Raw genomic sequence first — 20,530 nt, 5'->3', positions numbered from 1 at the left:
TGAGCGGATGAGCTCCCGTAGGCCTTCAATGTCGTTCGACATGCCTCCAGAGAAGGCATGGGCAGGTGCATAGCTTGCCTCATGGTTGTATTGGGAAGCCCGCTGTTCCAGCTTCTTTTCGATGGTCGTTGCTTCGGATGGGTTGCGGACGAGAACTGCGAAGAGTTCTTGCTTTACTCCACACATGAGATGGCACAGCTTCTTATCTTCACTCATGTTCGTATCAACACACTTGAACAGGCGGGACATGTCCTCAATGTACATTACCACGTTCTTGTTTGTGAGCCGGTTCCTAGCTTGAAGTGCAATTTCCACCTTTTCTTTACGATCCGTGCTGGCGTATGTAGCTAGCAGTTGTCTAAATTCCTCCGAAGAGGATAAAGAGGGTTCGTGGTTTTCATACTACGTTTTTGCAAAGTCCTCCAAAGCGTTACGTTACGGAGCTTCTGTCTTTCATCCCATTCATTAAAGCTCGCCACTCTCTCGAACAGTTCCAACCAGTTTTCCACGTCTTCAAACGAGTCACCATGGAATGTTGGCGGCTTGAGAGGTTGGGTTACGACCATCTGTGCCGGTGTTACCTGGTTAGTCATTGTGGTGGCGTCTGTTGTCTGAATTTCCCTTGGCATGAAGAGAAGAGGGCCGAATTTCGGGCAAGTCACCTCGAAGATGGTGGCTGGTCCTCTGGTGCACAGGTGTCAGTTCCACGGGGCTCACGACTCATACCCCACACCTCCACCAGAAATGTAACGATGTTGAGGAACACAGGGTAATAAAACAACTATATATTTATTAAGGGCGAACCTGTGCCCACGACTCAAAGTCCCTGCGCTCATGAAGAATGCCCGGTAGTCGCGTTCTAAAACTGGCGTCGAACCGTCATCTTCTTTCACCTCGCGGGATACCTAGTGTGCGTGGCACATGCGAGCCGGGTCCAATCGGGTACTCATGCCACGATGATCACTGCCTGTTGTTGCTGAACAACATCACCGTATGGCGCGCACTGTGTCCAATACGAAGGACGCGCTACTTGAATGTGGCCAAGTTGTCGTGGCAATAATGTTGGAAAGAGGGAGAGGGGAAGAGCTTCGTGGCACTATGGGAAAGCTGGTGGGGTTCCCTAAGGCCAGAAAGGTTTAGGACCCCTGCACTACACAAGTTTCACACCACAAGTTTAACTTGTGCAGTGAAATTTTAGCGAGAATACTTGGAAGCGGTTCTTACTCTATAGTTTGACACTCATTAAGAATAACTTATATGCTAGATGAAAGGGTTTTTCTTTATTTATTTCAGGATCAGCTCCTCATTTGCTGCTCATAGAACTGCAGAAATGTTTTTAAATCAGTTCTGCTTGTATCACTCAGAAGCTGAATATCTATTAAAAGGCGTTTGTGGTAGATCAGGGCCTGTTAACGCAAATATTTTAGTTGGAGCATTCTCGTTGCTGGCATTTGGGCACCCACTAATCACAGTAGCGATCGGCATGATAATTAGACGATTGCCTGGGGGATGGCACTCAGACAGCCTTTAAAAGCAGTTTTCCGAATATGGGCGAATATTTAGCTGCTATATGTTGATTGTTATGTCAATGACTGTACAGGAGCACATTCATGAAGAATGTATAGGTGTGTCTTCTAGGAGCAAGTCTGTTGTGATGACATCTGTTTTCATTTTTCTTAAAAGAGAGAAAAAGAAACTTGCAGCAGCTCCAGGAAAAGGTTGACTGTGCTTTTTCTGCCACCTAAAGTTTCCTCTGGTGTTAAGGTTTTGGTGTGTCTAATATGCTGCCAACTGGACTCTTGCAGGTGCTGCGAGTGTTTGGGCAGCTCCGAAACTCTATCTGAAAAATCTGGCGACTTCAAAGAATGCAAGTGTCTGCCCATCAAGCCTCCATGCACAGCTTTAGTGAAAATGACAGCCAGGGCCACAGCTGAAGCCAAAGCCAGGATTGCAACAGCTTGCAGGGGCGTGCTGCCTGACATTATGCCACTCATATTCACACTGCAGCCTCTAGACAAGGAGTCTTTGCAGTTGCAGCCATGGTCACTGCCACAGTTCCCTCTTTCAGTGTTGGCAACATTGTAGCAATTGGATTATGTGTGCCCCTTGCTGTGCCACCTGTGCCCGAACGCACTTGCTCATAGTTCCAACCTCAAGCAGCATGTTTGCATTTGTACGGGAGAGTGGCCATATTCCTGCGCCCACTGCGCTGCGTCCTTTTCACGGAAGGAGTGCCTCTTATACGCCATGCCTTGTCACACAGGGGAGAAGTGCTCATTGTTACGCCACACAGTTTCTTATAGCAAAACCTATTGATTAATTTGTGTGGTGTTCATTACACACTGTTGTAATACATACTAAAGGAATGTGGCAGCTCAAATGTTCTTGAGCTGTTCGCAAGCTTAACTGCAAAGCTTAAAGGGGTACTGACACAATAACTCTGACTCTTAATAACTGCCATATTTATTCGATTATAAGGCGGTCACGATTTTAAATGAAGGGTGCCAGTTGGAGAACCCAATAAAAAAAAGGTAAATATGCAGACTAGCATAAGGTGATATTGAGTAGCCAACGGACTATTCACACTCGGTAGGGATTGCCTGAAATACTGAATTACTAACATAGCCAAAACCGAAATTCCGACCATGAAATATGGTGGAGGGGAGCTCCAACATGTGGAGTGTGGATTATATGTGAATTTTTGCCTTTAGGTGTTGCTTCACTGCAGAGCAAATATCACCTTATACTGTGGCTTCACGGCATTGGGGTGCACGCTGCCGTAAAGGCACACTATAAGGCGAAAGTCTCGCTGTTGTGAAACCACACTATACAGCGAAATTTGCGATTCCGTGAAGCCACTCCTCAAGGCAAAATTCGCTTATAGTCTGGTGAGAACCCCTGGACTACACAATCTAACCGATGTTCAGTAAAATTTTAGCAAGAATTTCGAGGCTAAAGATTGTGGGAAAAAGCCTTGCCTGATATTCGAATAAATATGGCGGTTGGTTCCATTTTTGTAACCTCATGATTATCGTCTGTAAAGTATCAGTATCAAACGCAGCTTAGAAAGCGTTTATTTCATTTTTCGAGTGAGGAAGTGGAAAGTGCAGCTTCTATTGATGTGCTAATCAGCGTAGGTCCTATTTGTAAACAATATTAAGTCGCAAGTTTGGGCAATTGATTTCAGTTACTCTGACGTTGTCAGCTTGTCTTGCCATTCAGGTAACGTTTCAGCATTGGTTGCATGAGTGTCTCGCCCTGACTGCACACGAAGCGTATGTGATAAGTTCTTGTAGTTTACGGGTTACCAAGTTACCAGAGCCGTTGCCAGCGGTGGCAAAATGGATAGTAGTGACATCTTTTGATTAGTTGTCCAACTACAACGCGTTCCAGAAATAGTTTTGTCGCATCAGTGTTATTGTCAAAAGGAAATCGTAAAAGTATGATACGTCAATCCTTTATTGATCAGTGTTGCCTACAGGCAACGTACCAAGAATTTTTGTAGTTTCTTGCTGAGTTTTGGTATTGGGTACAAAGTTTCTTGCTAGATGTCTTGTGACAAAACCGCATGGCGGGCAGAAAACATCATTTGTTTGGTTTGGAGCAGGAGCACAGGTTGAGGAAAAAGTTTGGCATGTGACTCTCTTTTGAAAGCCCGACCAGAGGAGACAGACCGATACAAGATTTCTGGCTTCAGTGGTGTCACACACGGGATGTAAAACAAATTCATCGTATGTACATATGTACAGCTATGATTCACAGATAAGAGCTACCTTTTTCAAGTTACAAACGAAAGCATAGGTGGAGTGGGGAAAAGCCCACTTTCAGTTTTCTGCCTTCTGTATCAACCATTGCTGAAAAAGTTTATGCATAATATTTTTTTTATTGTTGAATATGCTTATTCTCGATGTATTTTGCACATTTAGGTAGAAAATAAACAATATTCATGGGCATTTAAATGTGCCATTATCAAAGGATGAATTATTATGGCACTAATGTTGCTTTATACCAGGATTTAATTAGAATACGGAAGTTGGAGTAGTAGTTTAGCATGCTCTTTGTTCAGACACAGCATCACCAGAATTTGCTACCAGCGTTATTTCTTCCGTACACCTCTCCAGTTACTCTGTAAACCACCAACAGTAAGAAGTTTACAGACATACTAAAACTGTAATGCCGGGATCGTGCTGTGCAGTACTGTTCTATGCAAAGAAGCATTACAGTGGTGTAGCAATGCACACATTTCCCACCAAACTAGCACCAAACTAGCAGACGAAACAGTAGTACAGATGCCATGGTAAGTGGTGCGCCAGCGTGCGTCACAGGTCGGCGCGCTCACATGATAATTGCTGTTTCCAGGCGTGCCTCATACGTCACAGGGCATGAGGTGTTTTTTGAAATCGCAACTGCGATTGGTCGTTTTATACAAGCTTAACAGTCGTCATGTGCTTAAGCAAATGAGTTTCTTTGCCATCATTACTTGGTCAATAGGTACTAATTAAGCACAAAACAGAGCCTAAAAATTTTGTGTCTGGGCATAAGCAAACCTCAACGCATTGGTTATTATTTGCAAACTGGCAACAACATGCTCTAGTGGGCACTCAAACCCTCGAGAAACCATCAGTGACATTTAGTGACGCCAATTTGGACAGATTTGCTCTTGTCACATATTCACAAAGGAAAACCTTTAGAAGTAAGGATGGCAGACTGCAAACCACGCTGATCACTATTATGTCCAATTTTTTTTTTTTTTTTTCACATGCTCTGGACAATTGCACGCTTGAAGTGTGAGACCGTGAGCCTACTTTGTTTTGTGCTCCAAGTTCCAACTGGTGCACAACATTGGATGAAGAGTGCACTCTACATTAAAGGGGCCATGACAACATATTTTTGAGCTTAAATTATGCATTGTATGTTAAACAATATGTGTCCCACAGCAAGCTGGCAAAGTTTTAGTGCATTAGAGGCTGTAGAACATTTGTATTTGAATTTTTTAATGTTGCAGTTGAAGCATAAGCAGTCTGGCGACACTGAGTGATGACTAAATGAATGGCCCCCCCAGAAACTGCTTCCTCGGGTGACAAAAGCCGGTTTTGAAGGCCATGCTATTTCGAACTACAAAGATTGGAAGTGATTGCAGGAGCTGAAAATACGTAATGAACACCAAGCATCGTTTCATTTTTGTATGCGTGTTTCGGCGATCTTTAGTTTGCTACTGCTTTTTATCACGCCCACAATTCGTTAGTGAAGGAATTGTGGGGACAGTTTGAGCTGCCACATTGCTACGCAGTGGGGTGCTTTAACGTGCAGAGAATGACGGCCGATGTGGTCTCGAAGTGTTTCGACGTAGACAACACAGAGGTGGCCCGTTAGTTCCTTGCGTCGCAAAGCCTTGCCGATATGGCAGTTGCTGTCAATGGGAAGAGCTGAGAGGCAGTGATTTCAAATTGAAATTTCTGGTTAAAATGGGTGCTGGGAGCCGAGTTTCTTAATGCGTATAACCATATTGGGCCATCTACTCTCAATTGCATATATAAACTGACAGCTATTGGGCAACCATGTCATGGGCACTTTAAACATATGCTGTATTTCATGCCCGCATAACAGCACTTGCGAGTGAAATCTGATGAATATACTTAATCACTTGTTTTATGTCGAGTACATTTTGGTTCTATGAACTACTAGGTTGCACTGTTACGTATATGCAAGCAAAGTTGAGCTTCTCTTTAGTGTCATTGCTCTCATTTGCTTCTCAACTGGTAAAAAATGTTATCCTTTATGATGTTTGATAGCTTGAGGAATATAGTATGGCTTCTATTGTCCTCAATATTCAGTGCTCCCAGCTGTGGCAAGCTTTTCCTAGATCTAGGGATTTTATGCATTGTTTATGAAAATAGGGAAATGGGTTCTAATCTGGGGGAATTCCATGCTATGACATTAAAACTGTGAAACTGCTGACCTAACAGCGTGTTTTGATTTCAGTCACTTGCATATTACCTTTGCATTAGTATGTGTACTGATTTTATCGTACAGTAGCGTAGTAAACGCATCTCGCCCAGTAAATAACAGTTTGTTGATGTCCTGTGCCCACTAACGAAGCACCGTTACTGAGATTTTGCCGTTTGTACCTCTATATGGGCTGTCAATGTATATGCACTCTAAATGAAATATTCATCTAACTGGTGAAACAAACGTGTGCTGTAACACCAAACTAAGGGGCATGAGCATATCTTGGCATGAGCAGACATGGTACACCTGGCGCAGAGCACGACCATGCGGTTGTGGTGCTAGGCAGCAAAGTGCACTTGCATATACTAAAATTTATCGCGAACCACCCTAGGCAGAGCTGCTTGAAGTGGATAAAATGTAAACTAAAGTGAAATGTACACTATTTTGATACGGTTGCATTCTGTGAGGTCCAGGGCCCATCGTCCTGTTAACATAACTTGCACTGCGACATCTTAGCTTGAATCCAGTGACTACACTATTTGATTGCACTGAGAGGTTCCTAGCTTCCTCACATATTAGAGTTCCTGATAGTATGAGGGAAACAAGATGCCACTGTCTACGAATCTTTAGAGGGCGCTGTGACTTCATGGCTATGCCGGGATAAAGGAAGTCTGGCATTTCTTTTATCATTCTTTGCCCAGAACATGATCAAGGCTGAGCAAACAAATGTTTTACACGTGTTGGTTCTACTAAAATACACATATCATTTTTGTTTGCTCGTCCGTGATATAACAAGTAAACAATAGAATGCACGCTTGAGACTGGGGCACCATATGTGCCAACTCTCTTCTTCCTGCAAATTTTTAAACTTTAAAATTTGTCTTCTGCAGCTTTCGATAAATGGTGAAGCCTGGGTAGTTGGCTCAACTAAGTATGTTTTGCATGAGTTGAGAATTGTTTATATAAAACATAAATGCTACCACATTATATGGGTAAGTGTTGTAGTCTGTCTCTAGCCTGAGTAAGTTGATTGATACAAAGGGGAAATGTTTGTGTTAATGTGCTGTTTGCATTCATGCTGGCATTACCAGGGATCTCTGTGTTGTTACAGATGCGTCGATTCCTCCTACAGTGCATTCAAGATGATGTGTGCTTTGGACTTTATCAGGAATTCATCTCATGAACTTCTCCGAAAGCATCCATCTGGTTGTCCTGTTACATGACATAGCAGTTTGAGTTACTGATTTAACTCTGTGATGTGTTGGCAAATAAACCCGAGAGCAAATAAACAACTCGAATTGTTATACATGCACTAGATTCTTTCAGTTGCAGCATTCCTTAAAAGTTGATTGAAAACTGTGATGGTGATGTGACTGTGTTTGTATCAAGTGAAATTTCCATTCTTCCCTTTTCCCTGTTTGTCCCTTGGAATCATGCAAGAAATGAACAGGTTCTATTGCAGTCACCAAGTTGTAATTATTGTGGTAAATAAAACAAAGCGGTGCAATGTACTTGTAGAGAATGTAGTTTCATCAAGGTAACCCATTGGATGGTATTGTACCTGTCTTCACAGATCTGCTAACACAGGGAATGTCGGAAAAGAATTGTAGTGAGCTATTTTTACAGTGCCACCCACAAACAAACATTCTCTTCCTTGATGCATAGGAATTTGGCTGCATTCTTTTCCACCATCAAACATGGTGCCATTCTCTCTTCTAGGAATATTTTTTTGTGTTTTTTTTTCCTTTGCATTTCGTATACTTTCATGTTTACTTCTTTTACATATTCCTTCATATATATCAGTTGGTACTTTTGTTGTTCTGCATGGTATAAATACTGTGATGCGTAAATACTGCATAGTACTCAAATAAATGGTTGAGTGCATTGTGCAGTATTACACATCCAAAGTATTTTTGAGTGTTTAGGCAAATCAAAATGGCTTGCTTAATCCGGCCTCTATGTATAGCCAGCCTCGAGGTTGAATCCATTCGCGATAGTGAGCTATGCATAGTGAGATAGTTGTTTATTCAGGTGTGTAGATGTGGTAGTGTTTGCGACAAAAGCATTCATAGGTGAATTGGTCACCAGCACCATGTACTAGTTGTATTTTGTTTTCATTGAAACTCTTGTGAAACAACCATGAAAAAATGTTTACACTGCAGTAAAACAAACAATCCTTTGTTACAAAAGCATGGAAAATTTGGCGAGTTGGTACGGTTACATATTTTTTGGTTCATAGCAGGAAGGGACACAAACAAAGACTAACATTCATCCTATCTGCTTCTAGTCTTTGTCTGTGTCCCTTGGCGCTATAAACTAGAAATGCTTTATGGTGTGTGCAGAAATGCGGCTCTATTCGCCTCCATCCGCAAACTTGGTGCCATTCTAACGTATATAAGTGCTGTGTTTATTATTTTTTCCCTTTCATATTTTGCTGATTTTCTTTGATAATTTTTTGCACTAATATAAATATTTCATTTTATATGCTTCATGTGTTCTCATTTCACATAATGCTTTTTGTTGTGCTGCATTCTTGAAGTTCTTTTATGCCAGAAAACATGTAATTCTTAGTTTATTATCCAAGTGCACAATGTAGTGCTACCTATACAAAGTTTTTGACTATTTAGGCATAACATCGAAATTGCATACCAAATCTGACTTTTATTATACCCAGCAGGGGTTTTTATGTATTCAGGTTAGTAATGTATGTTTAGAGAGATAGGAACTGGTGTGAGACATGTACTGTATCGGGGTACTGTTGCCATAACAATAATGTGTGTGTTGGGTTATAGCATGTGTGTTAGGTTATCGCGTATATTGCCTACAATTGTAGCAGTCCTTTTTGATTGCCAGGTTTAGCACTTTAGTTGAGGGAAGTGTTTTCATTCGTATCGCCTTCCCATGTTCCCTGTGACTTGCAGATTCCTTGTCATCAGGGTCACTGAAACAGTACGACCTGGTCATGTCTGTGCATGGCAGGTTGCATTGCTGCCGGCTGTGCCCTTACAAGACCAAGCATAAGCAGAACATGACGGCTCACCTGCGCACACACTCGGGCCAACGTCCCTTCGAGTGCCACCTCTGCCCAAAAGTGTTCAGTGTGAGGTCCAATCTCAAGCAACATGTGCGCAGCCACACAGGAGAGCGCCCCTACCAGTGCCACCTGTGCCCTGAAACATACACTCGGAGTTCCCACCTGACACGCCATCTGCACTACCACACGAAAGAGCGTTGCTTTTCCTGTGTGCACTGTGGTGCATCCTTTTCACAGCAGCGACATCTGTCCAATCACATGTCTTGGCATGCAGGGAAGAACCCCTAAAGGTCAGGGTCTTGTAGTTTCTTTTGTGGATCGCTTAATTTGTTTGTTGTAGTAGGTCAGCTCTAAACTGCATCGATATATTTCTAGGTCCTTCAACTACAAAGCTTCTTGTCGTATTAACTAGAGATTAGTTGACTCCACTGTCTATGAGGATTTCTTGAAGACTGCCTTCATGTAACTTCACTGCTTTGCCACCTTATCAGAGGTTTGGCTTATCTTGAACATGGACTGACCGAATATGTGTTCATGACTGTGGCAATATGTTTCTTGAAATTGCGTATAATATACGAAGCTTTCAAAAAAAAACGGACACAAACATTTGATTCCTGGGCACAATAGTGTGTGCCCAGTTATGGTTCTTGCAAATTTCTCAGTACATCATTGGTGCAGTTCACATTTAATTTAATTGTGCTTCCTAGCTTAAGTGCTTATGTTTTAATTACTCATTTATAAACTTAATATACAACAAGACTACCATGTTACACACTGGTTTATTACTCATCATACCATTGTGGCAACTCTTATGTCCTAAAGCTGAAATGCATAGCTTATGCAGAGTTTGTTCTCAAGCTTAAATGTACAGCATTGGACTTATGGTTGAGCATAAGCAAACCCCATAACACTTTTTGACAGTTGTGAACCAAGGCAACGGAGAGCAAATGGCCACTGGTACTCTTTAGAAGCCATCAGGGATGCATATCTTCCAGAGGCAGCGTGATTTCCTCGATCACTTCTGAGGGTATCGTACTTGAAAAAGCCTAATGCCACATCCTCTACAAGTAAAAAATTGAAAGCAAGCAATATATTTACGTTCTTGTGCTTTCTACAAACACAGATGTACACATGTATTTACACCTCTGCTTTGCGTACAAACGGAAAAAAACTGCCATCCAAATCGCATTGAATGCTATGGCTACGCGAAGTGCACTGGGTTGACTGGGCATTGGCTACGGGTTGTGTGTGTGTGTGTGTGTGCTATGGTGGTACCGTATTCTTCTCGTGATCGAGTTTTGGAGCACTGTGTACAGAGCAGCTACGCAAGTGTGCGTCGTCCGACCTCACGTCGTCACATCTGCAGATCGCTTTGCAGATTCGGCATGCGTCGCTGCGTGAAATGCGCAGTTGCTACCAGAAAACAAGCCATCCTTCGTCCCTCCCGAGCTGCCTTCCTGCTATCTTCCTTTGTGCGTGATTTGGCTCACCATTGCACGCTTCACTGGCACATACAGCTTACGGCGTGAGGGAATGATGATATCGCCATTATACTTTATATCGAACATTACGGCGACCACGACAACAGAAATGCGCCTTGAGTGTCATATCATTGCAATTGCAATTTAATAGGAATGGCACCCGTACGCTTGTGGGTTACCCGCATTCACGAAGTGAAACGTCACTCTAATTTTTTGAAATTGCTTACCAAATCAATAGGTGCATGTTATACATTGGTGTGACTTACATATTTTTGTGGAAAAACTGCTGTTATGACAGGGGTGCAACTTATACAAAGGTGCGACCTTTAGACCGGAAAAAAAACCGGTAATATACGAAGTTAGCAAAGAAACCATAAACGCGTTTGAGACCTGGGGGCCTATTCTGTGAGTGTCCACCTCGCAGATATGTCAGTTTCATCTGCTGCTGGAATGCTGATTGGCTCTTCGGGCCGTTCACGACCAGCCCGTACTTTCGTAGTCGTTCGAACACATGGCGCAGGTGAAGTGCGTGTTTGCCTGCTGAAGACGAGGATGTCGTCGATGTATGTGAAACAGCAGCTCAAACCATGGAGAACCTGATCGAAAATTTGTTGAAACGTTCGTGCGGCGTTTCACAGACCAAATGGCATCTGGAGGTACAAAAACATGCCAAAAGTGTTATGGCTGTCTTATGTACATCGGAAGGCTTGACTAGGTCTATCTTGCTGAATATTGTGAACCATACAATAACATGGTAAAGTCCTGAATTTGTGCGATTGGGTACCGCTCCGATACCGTCCCTGTGCGGTAGTTGCCGCACAGTCTCAGTCACCGGAGGGCTTGGAGACCATGTGTAGTGGTGATGACCATGGACCAGATGAGGGCCAGACGTAGCCATGCTTGAGCATGTGCTTGAATCCTTGCCACACAATCTTGTAACAGTCAGCAGTAAGACGAGGATGTGCAAAAACCGGTGCTCCCTCAGTTGCAATGTGATGAGTAACGTCGTGGCGCACCGGGTCTTCAAGAGAAGGCGCATGGAAGAGATCTAAAAACTCTTCGAGAAGTGAAGACCACGGTGGGGAGACTTTGGCATGTGCTTGTACAAGACGCATGGGCGGTCCTTGTTCGAACTCTGGCTCAAGCGTACGGCTTGCAGAGCTGTGTGCTTAGGCGCCACTTAGTTATTGTCAATTAAACATCGATGGCTAGCCCTAAGATCTAGTATTTTCGCACCACAGGTAGGTTGTGTAACTACTTCAAACAGGTTGAAGTCTAAAGTGAAGTTAATGAAGCTTGTTGAAGCAGGGTAGAAGATGATGAGAGCTGTGCCCAGTTGATGTGTGGAAAATTGAAAGGGTGAGTAAATAAGTGACGTCAACCTGGCAGAGCTCAAATGCTCTTACAATGCTTTCACGCAGTTTATCTGAAAATGAGTGATCAGAGTTTGGTGCGCTGTTTCGTAATAGTTGCCTATTACTAGTTTGGTGGAAGATGTAATGTAAGCTGTCGAGGTGATTTCAAGATCGGAATCCGTATCAATATCAAATAATGTGAGTGATTTTTAATGCCTGAAAGTACACCTCCTCTTCTCCTATGAATGCGATCACGCCTGTATATATTAAATGAGTTGCAGCTGTAAAGAACTTCGCAGTCGTGGATATCGGGATGTAGCCATGTTTCAGTGAAAGCGATATCAGAATCACTGTCTTCAAGAAAAGATGAGGCATGAGCGCATTTGGTAGTATGCTTCGTACATTAGTGAATAATATTGATAAGGTGGAAGAAATGACAACCGGTTTGTGTTGTTTGAGGATGTGTGCACACTTGTTGCGTATCAGCTATCAATGTAACTCCACGACAGTATCAGTAGCGACATTGAAGATATAGGTTTTTGAGTTCATGTGCAGTTTGCCAACTTACAGCGTGTACTTCTTTTTCTGTTGCTTAGCGAATTTTATCAGTTGTGCCCTCGCTTGTGCCCTCGCTTGTGCCCTCGCTTGTGCCCTCGCTTGTGCCCTCGCTTGTGTCCTCGCTTGTGCCCTCAGTTGTGCCCACAAATCTTCATGGATTTCAAAGTTTTTTTGTTTTTGTTTTTTTTTTTAGTTTGGGCCCTGATGACAGGATGAGTGCTTTGTCCTTTGAAATAGGTCAACTTTGCAATTATTGGCCGTCGCTTCTCAGAGCTATATTTCCCGAATCGGTGAATGCGCTCGAATTGATGGCTAGTGGTGGTCATCTCCAACTTTTTCTCAGTAAAAGTTAATTATTTTTTGCTCGGACATTGCCCAATCTTCATTGGACTCATCTTCTAACCCAAAGAATTGAAGATTTGAGCGCTGCATCTTAATTTCCGCATTGTCGCTTCTTGAGGTAATGGCTGTCAGCTGGTCTGAGGCGCACATGGCTTCATAATTTTTTTTTCACCTTTGTTGTGCTACGTTAGGCGATAACTGCTTTCAAGATCGCGATCTTAGCACTATAAGTATGCAAACTTCGTTTTCACATGCTTTCTGTTTTTCTTTGGCGCCTTTTATCTTGTTTTCTTTTTTTAGTGTTTGTAGAAAAAACTTCTGCCCTGAAGCAAAGAACTTGGTGGTGGCATAATTGGCGAGAGACTCCCCGTGGTAGCTTAGTGGCTACAGCATTGAGCTGCTGAAGTAGAGGTCATCGGTTTAATCTCTGCCCCGGTGGCCGCATTCTGATGAAGGCGAAATGTAAAAATGTTTGTGTACTTGGATTTATGTGCAAGTTAAAAATCCTCTGGTGTTCAAAATTAATTTGGAGTCCTCCACTATAGCGTGCATCGCAATTAGATTGTGGTTTTGATTCACTCTGTCCTGGGCTATTTTCTGTGTCGCATTCGTTTCTTCAGGCCAAAAAATTCTTATCACTTTCAACACTGTTGGAGCACAGCTGGGGAACTCCCGATTGCAATTTGTCCAATATACATTTTTGTGTTTGCTTTCTGCAATGTGCTTTCTGGTTGTGTTCCATAGGAAAAGGTCTTTCGTATGCCAACACCTTTCATGAGGATTCGCTGAATTGTATTAGTGTCGCGTGATGTTACAACACCGCTGACATCTGACCTTAGAGACAAACCTTTGCTACTTTACATGCACACAATTTCCTCTGGGGCCATTTTATTCGTGGCAATTTCTACCAAGGGATTTTTTTCCGGAACCCCTCCAAGTAGACTGCTCTTCAGTTGAACAACAGTTTCAGTGTCTACTGCCATTCAGCTTAATGGCAGTGAAAATGCCTGTGTATAAGCATATTGGTGGAAGGAGGAAGAGGGGGAGAGCTTCGCGGCACTACGGGAAAGCTAGGCTTCCCCAAGGCCAGAAAGCTTTAGAACCCCTGGACTACAGTCTAGACCGCTTATAACGTAAGTCGCGGGAGTTGCGAATATTTGCACTATAAACGGTACCGCACTATAGCCAAAACACCTATTTTATTCCAATAATGGACACTCCAGGCGCATTTCTGCCATCGCTGTCACAGTGCTCTAGGTTCCGTATTCGCTTACTGAATATATTATCAAGCACGGTGTCACGTGCGCACAAGCAAACATGAAGACATCTCGCTCATTGACCGCGGAAACGAACTGTCAAAACCCTTGAGTGACGAAGCGCGGCGAGCGAATTGACCTTCCTGCTATCATGCCTCTCGCTTCAACGCGACCTATAAGCGGCGAAAACACGGCGCGCGGCGGACTTTCCCTATCGCAGATTGCTTTCAAGATAGGGCCAAGGTGATCGTATCGCTGTAATGGATCGTCACAGGTTACGCCCTGCTTTGGTCCACTGAAACCGTTCCACATTGCTTTGCTGGCGAAAATCCTCTCCTTGTATTTGCGCCAGACCCGAACACAAGTTTCGGATTCTGCGAACGCCCGTGATGCGGCCAGATTTCCGTCCGTCTCCGCACACATGATCACTTTCCTTTTAAATACGGCATCTTGATGAACTCGGTACTTCATGCTGATAGAGCAGACGCGGAGAACGTGAAGACAGACGGTAGACTATTGCCTAAGCACGTGTACTGCAGCACATGGAGGAAGCTACGGTAGCTAGGCTCGGGAGTAGCTAGGCTCGACGCGTGTGCGAGGCGGCCATTTTGAAATGCCGATGGCTATATGGTAATGCAGATTTAGAGTCGTACTCGATTCTAACGTGCACGCAATTTTTGGACCTGTTTTATCGGAAAAAAAGTGCGCGTTAGATTCGAGTAAATACGGTATTTGTGGCTTGAGGGGAGCGTTTGCCGTCTAGGTTGACTGCCGAACTTCCAGGCAGCCACACTGTAACCGGTATTTCGTGTCTCGCAACTGCACTATAAGTGATACGCATGTACGTCGAATGCTATGGAAAATTAACGGTATTATAAGACCGTATTATATCCAGTCCTGCACTAGAAGCGGTTACGTTATAAGTGGTCTATACTGTATACACTTTAACTTGTGCAGTGAAATTTTAGCAAGAATATTTGGTAGCGGTTGTTACTCTATGGCTTGCTTCTCATCAAGAGTAACTTATATGCTTGATCAAAGGGTGATTATTTATTTCTTGATCAGCACCTCAGTTACTGCTCATAAAGCTGCAGAAAGTTTTTTTTTTTTTTTAATCTGTTATCACTCAGACGTTGAGTATGTATTTACTAAGATCAGGGCTTGTTATCGCAAATATTTTACTTGGAACATTCTCGTTGCTTGCATTTGGGCACCCACTAATCGCAGTAGCGATCGGCATGATAATTAGATGATTGCCTAGAGGATGGCACTTTAGACAGCCTTTAAAAGAAGAATTGTGAATTTGGGCGAATATTTAGCTACTATATTTTTATTGTTCAGTGAATAGTCTTACAAGAGCACATTCATGAAAACTGTATAGGTTTGTTTTCTAAGAGCAAGTGTGTTGTAATGATATCTATTTTCATTTTTCTTACAAAAGGAAAACAAGAAAGTTGCAGCAGCTCTGGGAAAAGGTTATCTGTGCTATGTCTCCCACCTAAAGTTTCCTCTGGTGTTAAGGTTTTGGCGTGTCTAATGTGCTGCCAACTGGACTCTTCATGCAGGTGCAGCCAGTGTTTGTGCAGCTCAGAAACTCTATCTCAAAAATCTGGAAACTTCAAAGAATGCAAGTGTCCGCCCATCAAGCCTCCATGCACAGTTTTAGTGAAAATGACAGCCGGGGCCGAAGCCAAAGCCAGAGTCGCAACAGCTAGCAGGGATGCCCTGCCTGACATTATGCCACTCATATTCACGCTGCAGCCTCTAGACAAGGAGTCTTTGCAGTTGCAGCCATGGTCACTGCCACAGTTCCCTCTTTCAGTGTTGGCAACATTGTAGCAGTTGGATTATGTGTGCCCCTTGCAGTGCCACTTGTGCCCGAACACACTTGCTCATAGTTCTAACCTCAAGCAGCAAGTTTGCAGTTGTACGGCAGAGTGGTCATATCCCTGCGCCCACTGCGCTGCGTCCTTTTCACGGAAGGAGTGCCTCTTATACCGCATGCTTTGTCACAGATGGGAAAGAAGCACTCATTGTTTAGGGCGCACAGTTTCTTATAGAACAACTGATTGATTGATTTATGTGGTGTTCATACTGCATCGAAAGGGTTCTGGCCCTTGCATGCACAGGGCTTCACAGAATATTGCTTAAAGGGAAATATGACCACACCATCCGTTATACGCTGCTGTGACTTTGTAGCTATGCTGAGAACTTCGAGGTGTATCTTATTCTGAATGCAGCTTGGCCTAAACTCTGGCCACTGTTGTCTAAATAAACTTTTTTTGGAACTAATCTTCATCGCAAGTTTAATTTCTTTGGAAATGCACCTTGTATTTCAATTTACTCAATCATACTGCAATCTGTGATCAATAAGTATGGTGAATGGTTGAGTTCATGATTTGTTGGAAAAGCACTACCTGTATGCAGAAATACTGTTGTTATAAATATTGTCATTCAATATAACCGCCTCCCATGTTTGTTCGCTCTTGTGAATGCGTGTAGACGTCTTCCATACGTTCTGAGAAAATAGCTTGTGGGATACGGTTAAGTTCAGCATTTACATTGCGTTGGTCATTGCACGCCTTTCATGCTGTCCCTACCACAACGGAAGCGCTTGTAATACTCATAGAACATGCACTTTTTCGATTAAGCACTGTTTCTATACACCCGGTGCAGAATGTCATGACATTCCCTTGGCTTTCTCTCAAGTTTATATCGGAATTTCAAGTTTGTACATTGCTTCATTTTACCTCTAACCATGTCGTCACACTAGATGTTACTGCACGTCAACATGTCACACCAACTTTCAGAACAATGACCGACCTGACCGAAACCAGATATACCACTTACAGCATACTCCAGCAATGAATTCATCGTCTTTGTTGATCACAGCTGGTATAACATGTATATACAGATAATATGGTTGTATACAGATGATATGTACGAGATAGATATGTATGATGTAGTACTATGTCCCCAACATGCTCGTCCTTCGATCACCACAAACCTATCAGCACAATGGTAGTAGGGAACTTTGATAGTCACATTTGATATAATTGTATTTCCTAGCTTGAGTGCTTGTTTTGTTAAGTACTTATAAATACAGCAAGGGTATCTTCCTACCATAAGTCGGCATACTTATTCCTGAGCACACTGATTGTTTCTCTCTCTCTGCACTGATTTCACGGGTGTTTGTGTCAAAGGATGTGAGCATGAACAGGAGTGAGGAATGGCAGGTTTGAGTAGACGTGAATGCCAATGACTGTGACTGTCGGCACATGTGATTTGACATTACATTGTAGGTGAGCTCAGTGAGTATAAGTTCATGTAAGTGTGAATGTGAATGGAAGTAATCACGAATGTGAGTGAGTACATAGCCTGTACAAATATTAGTGAGTGAGTATCCACTTGGTCATCTGACTTATGCGTATTACACACTGTTCTAATACACACTAAGGGAATGTGGCAGCTGAAATGTTCTTGAGCTGTTCACAAGCTTAACTGCAAAGTTTAAAGGGGTACTGACACAATAAGTGCCGTATTTATTCGATTATAAAGTGGTCATGATTTTAAATCAAGGGTGCCAGTTGGAGAACCCAAGGAAAAAAACGGTAAATATGCACACTAATATAAGGTGATATAGAGTAGCCGACGGACTATTCACACTCGGCAGGGATTGCCTGAAATGCTGAATTACTAACATAGCCAAAATGCAAAATGGCGACCATGAAATATGGCGGAGGGGAGCTCCAACATGTGGAGTGTGGATTATATGTGAATTTTTGCCTTTAGGTGTTGCTTCATGGCAGAGCGAATATCGCCTTATACTGTGGCTTCACTGCATTGCGGTGCACGCTGCCCTAAAGGCACACTATAAGGCGAAAGTCTCGCTGTCGTGAAACCACACTATACAGTGAAATTGAAAAGCTCATGGTTATCGTCTGTAAAGTATCGGTATCAAACGCAGCTTAGAAAGCTTTTATTTCATTTTTTGAGTGAGGAAGTGGAAAGTGCAGCTTCTATTGATGTGCTAATCAGCGTAGGTCCTATTTTTAAACAATGTTAAGTCGCAAGTTTGGGCAATTTATTTCGGTTACTCTGACGTCGTCAGCTTGTCTTGCCATTCAGGTAACGTTTCAGCATTGGTTGCATGAGTGTCTCGCCCTGACTGCACACGAAGCGTATGTGATAAGTTCTTATAGTTTACGGGTTACCAACCAGAGCCGTTGCCAGCGGTGGCAAAATTGATAGTAGTGACATCTTTTGATGAGTTGTCCAACTACAATGCGTTCCAAAAATAGTTTTGTCGCATCAGTGTTATTGTCAAAAGGAAATCGTAAAAGTATGATACGTCAATCCTTTATTGATCAGTGTTGCCTACAGGCAACGTACCGAGAATTTTTGTAGTTTCTTGCTGATGGGGGGGGGGGGGGGGGGGGTTGTATTGGGTACAAAGTTTCTTGCTAGATGTCTTGTGACAAAACCGCATGGCGGGCAGAAAACATCACTTGTTTGGTTTGGAGCAGGAGCACAGGTTGAGGAAAGTTTGGCATGTGACTCTCTTTTGAAAGCCCGACCAGAGGAGATTGACCAATACAAGATTTCTGGCTTCAGTGGTGTCACACACGGGATGTAAAACAAATTCATCGTATGTACATATGTACAGCTATGATTCACAGATAAGAGCTACCTTTTTCAAGTTGCAAACGAAGGCATAGGTGGAGTGGGGCAAAGCCCACTTTCAGTTTTCTGCCTTCTGTATCAACCCTATTGCTGAAAAAGTTTATGCATAATATTTTTTTATTGTTGAATATGCTTATTCTCGATGTGTTAGGCGAGTTAGGCATCAGGAGAAGGATGCAGAAAGACAATAGTGACGAGCTATACAGGCGGCAATGGACACTTCAACTTCGCGGACGGCTTCGGAAACTGACGAAATCGGAAGCAATATTTTTTGTAACTTGTTTGGGGAGTGTCTAGCATATGTAGTGCGGTCCTGTACAAAGCTAGAGTTGGGGCCAAAGACCGCATTTTCTTAAATTTTGACTGGTTGCCTGAATGATCTCGTTTTGTTCTCACAACGATGCGCGGATGTTCTCTTTTGAGTGCCCATGTGTTCTCGTTTGAGTGCCCGAATTATGGTCCCTATACCCGAATAACGGCTCTGGCTTTAGGCTCAAGGTCACTTGAAGGTCACCGATAATGGGAGCTAAAGTATTTCATGCTTTAAAATATACCTCGTAATATTGTCCACGGATGAAATGGACCCGGAGACAACAATTTGAAGGAAAAATGGCCTGAAGGGAAAAATTGACTCTTCGAGGAACCAGCTTCGAAATTAAAGGCAATAAATTTCCAAATTCTTCTGAATGTACAGTGTTTACGGCAAACTTGTGCCCTGAAGCAAAGAACATGGCTGTGGCATAATCCGCCTTCTGTATGTTCCGAGTGCGCATGCGCTGTACCCTAGTGGCGAGCGCCGAGAACGTTTCGTTTTTCAACTTCTATTTCATCAGTGACTCCACCACACTTGCTGGTGTGATAGTTTTCTTTACATACAAGGAGTATGTTATACCCGTGCCACACGGGCAAAGTAAAGTGCACTTTGAGCGAGTGCACTTCGCAGCAAGTGTCATTCGCAGGCTGCCACACGGGAACGCTTAGTGACACTCACTGCAGAGTGCACTCGCCGGCGAGTGTGTTCGGCGAACTCACTTCGCGGCGGCGAAGTGTGTAGCCTCGTTAGCAATGCTTAGAACATACATAAAGTGATATTGAAAGAGTCGGGAGTAATTTTTAATAACATTTTTTTAAATTGCTGCGTTACAAGATAATAAAATGTGCCACATCGCAACAACAAGAACAGCAAAAAACAAAACTACTCTCGCTCTCGGGCTGTTCACGACCCCGCCGGATAATGACTGCGCAGTTGTTTGGCGGATCGAGTCGTTTTGACTGTTGCTGGTCAAGTTGCCGTCGTTGCCAGCATTTGTAAATGTTGTTTCTAACAATAATAAACTGTTTTCGTGCACACATCTTTATATTAGTAAATATATGCTTTCCCGTCTGACTCCCGGTTGCCATGGCCATCGATTTGAAAGAACACTTTTCTTCCTCGTGTAGCAGCGCACCGCCAAAGTGACACTCAGCGTGCTGAAGTGCACTCGCTCAAAGTGTACTTTACTTTGCCCGTGTGGCCCGGGTATTATACTTTCACAAGCATCATCCAAATGTGGTTCACGTTCAAGGCATTCACCAGACATGGTAAAGCAACATTTGGCGGCAGTTGCAGCAAATAGAGCAATGTAACAGTCAGAAAAGCAACCAACCTGCGATTGTACAGCCAAATCGCATTTTTGCAGCTACTCTGACGCCATTGCTGTAATATAATATGTAGAAAACAGACAGCCTAAGCTAATGATCAAAGAACCGCTCAGTGACAACAGAAATTCAGACATGTGATCAAACAACCGCTCAGTGATCCACAGATCCAGACGTGATGCTGCAGCAACTGTGGAATTCCTTTCACGTGTTTTCACAGTACCCCATGTGCAC

The 20,530-nt window shown here is 43.2% G+C and overlaps 1 long non-coding RNA gene across 1 annotated transcript in view; it reads left to right on the top strand.

Annotated features, from left to right (window-relative positions):
* The window catches only part of LOC119431068 (uncharacterized), a 109,441-nt gene that overhangs the window by 42,796 nt on the left and 46,115 nt on the right, over window positions 1-20,530 (top strand). Inside the window, exon 2 of the long non-coding RNA XR_007463936.1 lies at window positions 8,645-8,753. This is a non-coding gene — a long non-coding RNA (uncharacterized LOC119431068). The remainder of the gene's footprint in view (window positions 1-8,644; window positions 8,754-20,530) is intronic.

This window comes from Dermacentor silvarum, chromosome 10 (genome assembly GCF_013339745.2).
Source record: "Dermacentor silvarum isolate Dsil-2018 chromosome 10, BIME_Dsil_1.4, whole genome shotgun sequence".
Classification (NCBI taxonomy): Eukaryota; Metazoa; Arthropoda; class Arachnida; order Ixodida; family Ixodidae; genus Dermacentor; species Dermacentor silvarum.
Note: the sequence above shows the minus strand (reverse complement) of the source record. Positions and strands in the feature narration are given on the sequence as shown.